This window comes from Salvia splendens, unplaced genomic scaffold (genome assembly GCF_004379255.2).
Source record: "Salvia splendens isolate huo1 unplaced genomic scaffold, SspV2 ctg1199, whole genome shotgun sequence".
Classification (NCBI taxonomy): Eukaryota; Viridiplantae; Streptophyta; class Magnoliopsida; order Lamiales; family Lamiaceae; genus Salvia; species Salvia splendens.
This window is the reverse complement of record NW_024598754.1, coordinates 3,629-11,104: the sequence shown is the minus strand read 5'-3', so window position 1 is coordinate 11,104 and position 7,476 is coordinate 3,629. Positions and strand designations below refer to the sequence as shown.

The 7,476-nt window shown below is 35.9% G+C and overlaps 1 pseudogene; it reads left to right on the top strand.

Moving 5' to 3' along the window:
* The first annotated feature begins 1,592 nt into the window (after positions 1-1,592).
* On the top strand, positions 1,593-4,560 carry LOC121789024 (annotated as a pseudogene).
* The last annotated feature ends 2,916 nt before the right edge of the window (positions 4,561-7,476 follow it).

Sequence of the window (7,476 nt, the reverse complement as noted above, 5' to 3'; positions counted from 1 at the left end):
GTTAAACTTATAGTATATATTAACAAATTAATCTTATTCTTATAAATTTCTAATCGGAACTACTAGTCTTATTTTATAAATTTCTAATCAAAACTAACTAAACTCATTTTATATTGTCGTGGAAACAACTCACATTTGCAAAAGAAGGAAACTAAATAGTTATTAACAAAGTAGCTCTTTTTTTAATTAACAACTTGACGATGACCTTTAATTTCTGAGAGTTATTCATATCCGGATACTAATAGTTATAATATTAAACAGAAGATGTGATATTTGATGAGCTACAAAATGAAATGATAATATCGTCACCCACAAATTTTAATTGGATCTGTACATTTTAATTATATTAGTGCAACATTTATCCTCATGAGCTTATTTTTAATTTGTCATTTTATATTAGCTTTTTATCTTTTTGGGGTCTGATTCCTTAATACCTCTCACTTCTTGCTCGCATATTTTCCATTTTATCTACACATATAATGTCAATAATAATGATTAATATAGTTGATTCAATCGCATATTTTTTTCTTTCTTATCGCACAATTTGTTTGAGAATAAGCGAAGTAATACGCTAACATTTCTACATATATCATATTTTAGTGCGCTTCACGCAAAAAGATTTATTCTTTTTTTTCTCCTTTCATTTGCAAAAAAATATTCTATTTTATTATTTTGATGCCTCCACAATTTAAAATCTAATTCATTTTTTATTTTAGATAAATGGACTCTATATCCACCTGTGGCGGACCCATGTGCAATGGGGTGGGGCTAAAGGCCTTAATAAAATTGTTTTATTAACTTTTTTCTTTTGTACATTTCAACATTTTTCCAAAATTAATGTAAGTTATTTTGTAAAAATCCCATAAATAATCTAAACCAAAAATATATATTTTAAAAATAAAATCTAGAAATTATAATCCTTATCATTATTTATTTTTGCGTCTGCCCCTGTTAATTCCATTTAATCATTATATTCATGTTCCATAATAAAATCAATAGTGCTTCTAAAAGTAGAGTACATGTTTTATTAACTTTTTTTATATTTTGTCACAAAAGTAAAACAATTTATTAAAACTCGCGTGAAGTCCTAATGAGAGTATATATAGTAGTAGATCGAGGAAATACGACTCAAATTTTCAGTCAGAAAATAAGTTTATTAGGAGCACTTTACTAAGGAGCATAATTTTTCTTATATCATAAACTTAAAATAAATAATAATCTTGTTTTATTGAAGGCAACTCCATAACATATTAATCGTTAATACCCTTGCTAAACCGTAGGTAATCCGCATGAAGTCAGACAAGTTTGATCATCAACTTAAATATAAGAAAGTCTGTTAATTATCTCTAATTACTGCTAATACACTGTTTACACACAAAATTAAACAAGCCGTCTCTATCTTAAATGCGTCTACACTTGCGTAGTAAATTCCACTTATTAATTTTCATCTCACAAATCTGGTAAAATACAGACAAATGCTATTTTGCACCTCTGAATCTGACCATTTTTATCCACTTCTCTCTCCACTTCAATAATACTCTTCTTAAATTTTCCAAAATCATTACACGCACTTATATGTGAAATACACCCACGCACTTATATATATTTATATTTATATATACCCACATACAAAAGTGCTCTGCCTTCTTATTCTTGCCCAACTTGCCTCTCTGTTTTCCCATTTCTTTGTAGAGTTCTAAAACAGAGGAACTCAGCTGCGAAACAGGGAAGACCTCTCGAGGTAAATACCCCAAATTTTTTCGAAACAAAATATCTTCCTCATTTTGTTCCCTACTTCCGATTTTGATGTTTATTGCTTGATTTGAGAATTTTGGGGGATTTTTTTTCATTATGTTACTCAATTAAGAAAATTGTTTTCGGTTTCGTTTTAAACATACAATCTTCTACTATTTCTTAAAAATTCTGTGTTTTTGGTTTTGGTGGATCTTATAACCGAAAAAAATCATTCCTTGACTTACTATATTCTAGTGATTTTGTTAATCAATGAGACATTAATTGTTTTTTCCCCCGGGGATTTTTGAAATAATTTTTCGTGCCAATTTCCTTGGAATATCTGATCTTAGATTTACTTGGATCTGTAATTTTTTGTCATGATGGCAGCTTTTATTATCACAGATGTGAGAATCTAATAAGTAGTTCAAGAAAAGTGCGTTTTTTTATTTCCTACCTTTTCGGTTAAAGTTTCATGTGTTTGCTGTGATGAAATTTACTTTGCCCAAGTCTTTTTCATTATAATCCTTGAATGTATTTGCATATATATCTTTTATTCCCCATTGGGTATTCGAGTATATATTCTGAATTTTGAAACTTTCATTTTGCGTTGGTGAAAATGGCTTTTGTAGCTGCAATTGCTAGGAACATCCCTAATTATGTTTTTTAATTCATCTTTACAGGTGGAAATGGAATTTAAGTGATTTATCCTATCCCTTTTGCATAATTCAAGATCTAGAAGCCGATTTTTTGAACTTTTTTTGTTGGTGTTTGGTCTGGTGAGATGATGATGTTTGAGGAGATGGGGTTTTGTGGCGATCTCGATTTCTTTTCATCTACTCCTCCGGTGAAGGAAGCAGATGTGTGTGGTCTGCAGTCGGGAGCTGAGGCGGATGCGGAGGGCGGTGTGGAGGAGGACTACACGGACGATGAGACCGACGTTGATGAGCTGGAGAGGAGGATGTGGAGGGACAAGATGCGGCTGAAGAGGCTCAAGGAGATGAGCAAGGGGAAGGAAGGCGTTGATGCTGCGAAGCAGCTCCAGTCGCAGGAGCAGGCAAGGCGGAAGAAGATGTCGAGGGCGCAGGATGGGATCTTGAAGTACATGTTGAAGATGATGGAGGTTTGCAAGGCTCAGGGCTTTGTTTATGGGATCATCCCCGAGAAGGGGAAGCCTGTGAGCGGAGCCTCGGATAATCTGAGGGAGTGGTGGAAGGATAAGGTGAGGTTCGACCGGAATGGGCCTGCTGCCATCGCGAAATACCAGGCGGATAACGCCATCCCTGGGAGGAACGAGGGGTCCAGCCCCGTGGGGCCGACTCCTCACACGTTGCAGGAGCTCCAAGACACCACCCTTGGTTCGTTGCTGTCTGCTCTGATGCAGCACTGTGATCCGCCTCAGAGGCGTTTCCCGTTGGAAAAGGGCGTCCGCCTCCATGGTGGCCGACCGGAAAGAGGAATGGTGGCATCAGTTGGGCTTGCAGAAGGATCAAGGCTCCCCTCCTTACAAAAGCCTCATGATCTCAAGAAGGCGTGGAAGGTCGGGGTTCTGACAGCCGTGATCAAGCACTTGTCTCCCGATATTGCCAAGATCCGGAAGCTCGTGAGGCAGTCCAAGTGTTTGCAGGACAAGATGACGGCCAAGGAGAGCGCGACCTGGCTGGCCATCATCAACCAGGAGGAAGCCCTGGCTCGGGAGCTCTACCCGACCGCTGCCCGCCCCTCTCTGGATGTGGCGGCGCAGCGGAACATTTGCCATGAACGACAGCAGCGAGTATGACGTGGATGTGGGCGACGAGGAGTCCAACTTCGACGTGCAGGAGCAGAAACCACCCGCGACTCTCGGGCTATTGAACATTGGGATGGATAGGTTTCAAGATCGGCTTCCGATTCAGCAACCGTCTCACGCCATCAAAGACGAACTCATAACCAACTTAGACTTCTCGAGGAAGAGAAAGCCCGGGTGCGAGCTCAACATGATGATGGATCAGAAGGTCTACACGTGCGAGTTTATTCAATGCCCGCACGCTGAGCTCTGCCATGGCTTCTACGACCGAGCCTCCCGCGATAATCACCAGCTGTCTTGCCTTACAAGCAGTTTGGGGTTCCTAGTTTCAGCATTAATGACATCAAGCCAGTCATCTTTCCTCAGTCCTTTGTCCATCAGAAGCCATCTTCACTCCCCGTGAACCAAACTCCGGCCCCACCCTTTGATCTCTCCGGCCTAGGGGTCCCAGAAGACGGGCAGAGGATGATCAACGAGCTCATGTCCTGCTATGACAACAATGTCTTAGGAAACAAGAAAACGAATGCAGGCAGCGCCCCAAGGACGCTGGCTACCTCCAAACGCAAGGAATGGTGATGGACGCCAGCCTATTCGAAGACGACCACAACCACAACAACAACATTCATCACAACCCCACAATGTTCCGGGCAGCTGATCCGTTCAATCAATCGAAGATGTTGAACACACCTTTCAACACCAACCCTACTGAGAATTTCCAGCTAATGTTCAGTTCTCCGTTCAACATACCGGCGGTAGATTTCACCGAGAATTTCGGGCCGAGGGATAATAGCCTGGCAAAGCAGGATGTTGCAATGTGGTACTAAAAGTAGTCTCAATACATTTTCAAAGGTGGATTTTTTTTGAATCTTCACCTGTCTTTTTCTTAGTTTTTACATGTTGTGGTGTGTTTTTAATGTTGCTAGAGTTTGAAGATGTTATGTAATAATCAATGTGGGGATTGTGGTATGGTATGGTGTCCCATGTCTTTAAAGATGCTTTGGTAGATTAGATAAGAGCTTATATAAATAAGGTTGTTTTATGGATATTTTGGTGTTAGGCTAAGGCCAGGCAGAAAAGGATAAAGTTGAATGTGGATGGCTGTATTTTGTTGACTGAAGAACTTGGTTTGTGATTGTGATTGTATTTGTGTTTGAGTGGTCACAGCTGTAATGGAATTGCAGCAACATTAGGATTAGCAATTGGGGTGAGGGAATGGATCTATTATGGTTCATGTCCCATCAATACCCCACTCCCTCACCTTTTTATTAATGGAATTTCTCTTCTGTCATATTTCAATTTCTTTACTTTGGGATGCAAGTTTGGCTGAATTTGATTTGAGAGATAACAAATAAGTCTTCCTCTTCTTCCTATTCCTATTCAAAGTGAGTCCAAAATTCTTGAAATATCTTATTTTCTTCAAATTAAAACTCAAGTATGATAGTTAAGATTAGTTAGACATGTAAACTAATTAAATTAAATTAATTAATGATAATGGAATAATAATGCAAAAGGGTAGGTGATATGGTGTCGTCAAGCTAAGCTAGTGATGTCGAGAGGGGCCCACTTCAACTTAATTAATAAGTAAATTAGGATAATGTTATGTTGATTTGGAGGCTTCTTATTTCAAGAATTCTTGTAGTTTTCATCTCTTTATCTTTTATTGCAGCCGCCCACACACAATGCCACCACTATTTCATCAATCCCATGTACAATCGAAAAGTCATGTATGTATATATATGAATATATAAGCATGGGGGGATGCACATAAAGGTAGCATAGTTTTTGTCGAGAAGCAAATGCTGTTCATTTAGTCATTTTCTAATTCATTTGGATTGTTTTTTACTCACTTCCATCAATTATTTATGAACAAATGACTTTCTCGCTTTATTTTATTTGCAGTTTCGCGCATTTCATGGAAGAGAATATCAATATCTAAACAATTAAATAGATTATTTATCATCGAATTGTATTTTACAATTTTGCCCTTAAATCATCACCCTATTTCAAATTTTTGGATTTATTCCTACCAATAATGAAGTGAAGTGAAGTGAAGTAAAGAGTTTACAAAAAAATGGGACTCCGGTATGGGTCGCGGTTGTATGTCAATAAATATGATTTAGGACAATCTAATATAGTGATATGTCATCTTTAAGTATAATGTCGTTATTATTAATTGCAAATTTTTTTGGGTCCATTCATTCCTATTGATAAACAAGTTTTTGTCACACATGAAAGCACAATTCAAAACGCACTATTATAATGTGTTTTGAACAATAGCCGTAGTTATTCGGTTTTTTTTTGAATTCATCTACTATTCGTACAATTATATAGTTTAGATAATTAGGACTCCAATTGTGAATCGAATTTGGGAAGCTCAATCATTAAGAGCCCGAATTAAAATATAAAAGATTTAGAATAAAATTAAAGAAATTATTATAGTGAACTCTATTAATTTGATATAAAGTTATTTGCATAAATAGTAAAGTATATTTATCATAGACTTTAGAAGATAGAGTATATAGTTACTCAACTCGTATATCTTAAAATATAAACAAGTGATTTAAACTATCCCCCATCTATATAACTTCAATTGTTCATGGCTTCCAATAATGGCAGTTGACTTAGGGATTAAAATAGTTCTTTTAGGTCATAGTTCATTCAATCTAAGTAAACTCAAACTGAAAATGATAGCTAGATAACAAATATTTGACCTACAAATACAGGGCAACTCTTTGAACAAACCCTTATACAACTAATAAACTATAATTTAAAAAAAAAACACCTACACCTACAATAATCCATCTAAAATTAAACTAAAAATAAAGTCACCTCCTATCCCCTTGGAACCTTACACGACATGCACAAAAACAAAATAAAAAAGGAAGTTATTTCCATAATTTAAAATAAAATATCATATTTTTGAATACATGTGTGAATTTACACAAAACGTATAGTCATACTGTAAAAATCAACATTGTTTTGTAATATCTACTAGAGCCCGGGAAAAAAGCCCGACCCAACCCGACCCGTCTGACTAGAAGGGGGCATTATAATCTTGAAATTGTAAGTGTGTAGCTACATCATGAGGCAACATTTTCTGGCAAAAGAACATGCATGGCTTCTACTTCACCACGTACAAGTTCATGCATCTACACAATTGATCTCCCACAAAACGATAAAAACACTAATTTTTTATTTATATTCATAAATCCTCTTAATCCCATTTAATTAACCATGGCATTATTTAATTAATCATACTTTCATGACAACATGACACTATCATTAATATTACAAAACCTCAGATTAGCAGACATATGCTTGGTGTTATGTTGAAAGAGAGAACTGTCTAATTAATACGGATAGACTACTTTAAAATACATATAAAACTTAATCAACTTATTAAATTAATCAACTTTATCGGCACTCCTCACACACTTTTGGTAAATAGTTACTTTTATAATCTTGTGACCTGGCTAATGTGGTTGTTAATCCTTGTCGTGGCGGTTATTGATTGGCTGGTGTTTGTTTAATTAAGGTTTTTTGTAATCATAGTTAGGGCACAATCAAAATTTCATGTGACTTTTAGATTTATTCAATGGTTATTTGTTTATATAAAAAAATATAGCTAGCTAGTGTACCTTGTTCTGCTAATTTCTGTTGGGAGCAATTATTATGAAATTAAGAATACAATTATTGAGTAAGGAAATAGAAAGGGGACATGAGATCCACAAGAGTAGATACATATACGACTACAAATTTTAAAAAGTAAATTCTCATGATCCAATACTTTAGTGGACATGTAATTTAATTTCTAAGAACTAAATGTGCGAGCACGTAGCTAGGTGAGTTGTCCATTTGCTATTTTCTACTAATTAGGATGGAAAAACAAATTAAAAAAATATACTACTATTTGTTACTCATAAGTCATTATATTCGAATATTAATATAAATGAATTATA